General features: G+C 66.4%; 1 long non-coding RNA gene across 1 annotated transcript in view; it reads right to left on the bottom strand.

Annotated features, from left to right (window-relative positions):
* Positions 1–1,415, bottom strand: part of LOC108446137 — a 4,646-nt gene that overhangs the window by 1,652 nt on the left and 1,579 nt on the right. The window contains exon 2 of the long non-coding RNA XR_001861253.1: positions 1,285–1,407. This is a non-coding gene — a long non-coding RNA (uncharacterized LOC108446137). The remainder of the gene's footprint in view (positions 1–1,284; positions 1,408–1,415) is intronic.

Raw genomic sequence — 1,415 nt, 5'->3', positions numbered from 1 at the left:
AGGGCTCGGGGCGAGGGAGAGCCCGCGCCTGCCTGCGATGAAAAGGTGCTGAAAGACAAACTCTTCCCGTTCCCCTCCCTCCGTTCCTCAGGAATGATGGATCCGGAAGGGCTGGGACGGAGGTGGCAGCCGGGAGGGACCCCAGGGGAGGGTCTGCAGCGTCCTGGTGTGGCCGGGTGGCTCTGGGGGTGCCCGGGGATGACGGGAATGTCGCGAGGGAGGGGACAGGTGGGGAGAGGGGTGGACACGCCAAGCTGAAAGTGGGAAGCCCCAAGAAGGGTCCGTGGCAGCCATTGCTGGGGCAAGGAGATGATGGAGGGACAACAGGGAATTTCCCACCATGCACCGGGGCAGCATCCCTGGGCACTGTCCCCTCCCCACGCCGCGCTGCCCTCGGCGTGCCAGGGAGCCTGAGGCCTTGGTGAAACCTTCCCAGGGCCAGCACAGCCCCCACGGGGCTGCCACACTCTGGGACTCTCTGTTGGGGCTCAGCCACCGTCCCCCCGATCCCAGGAGCGGGATCCGTGCCTGCTCCCACCACCCCAACCTCTGACCGGGGTCTCAACACTCCCTGCCTGTCCCTGCGTGACCCACGGAGGCTTCCCAGGGTGATCCGGGGGGTTCCAGGCTGAGCTTGAGTTCTGCCAGCCGGGAGATAACCCCCGAGGGGGGTTCTGCCTTGGGCACAGAGCTCCCAAATCCCTGTTTTTTCCCCCAAACAGGAGGGCGAGCAGAGGGACGGCAACACCCACGAGCCAAGCGCTGGCCAGAGCGCCGCCGCGGGAGGCCGGAAACACCCGAATTAGAACCCTTGGCATCCCTGCCCTGCTCCATGCCAGAGCACGGGGGGGACGCTGTGAGGACGTGGGGCGGAGGGACACTGTCCCCACGGTGTCCCCTGGGATTGTGGGGGACGCGTGCGGGACAGGGGACTCCCGGGACGATCCAGCTCCGGCGAAAGGGACGGATGGGGGTCCTGATATCCCAGCTGACCCTCTCTGCTGGATGTTCCAGCAGCCCTGGCTCCTGCCAGCCCTGTCCCGGTGCCCACAGCACCTGCTTGGACCAGGGCACCGCCAGCCCCTCCAGGAGCGGGCTCTGCACCCCCAAACCCACAAGCCTGGGGAAGAACCCAAAATCCAGCATTTTCCTCATGCAAAATGGATCCCTGCTTCAGCTTGCCCGGAGTCCACTGTGCTTACACAGAACCTCAGCCCTTCCTCTTCCTCCTCCTCCTCCTTCCTCCTCCTCCCAGCCCCGGCACGGAGCCCGGCACGCACCTACCTGCCTCCACCACGGCGCAGGTGAGGAAGCTGAGGGCGCAGGCAGAGGAAGCAGCCCCGATCCCCCCCGTGCCCAGCACCGGGCGCGATGGCCGCGAGAGCTTTTGTTAATCTGCACCCGGCGCTTAAATA

This window comes from Corvus brachyrhynchos, unplaced genomic scaffold, assembly GCF_000691975.1.
Source record: "Corvus brachyrhynchos isolate BGI_N302 unplaced genomic scaffold, ASM69197v1 scaffold150, whole genome shotgun sequence".
In the NCBI taxonomy this organism is placed as follows: Eukaryota; Metazoa; Chordata; class Aves; order Passeriformes; family Corvidae; genus Corvus; species Corvus brachyrhynchos.
Note: the sequence above shows the minus strand (reverse complement) of the source record. Positions and strands in the feature narration are given on the sequence as shown.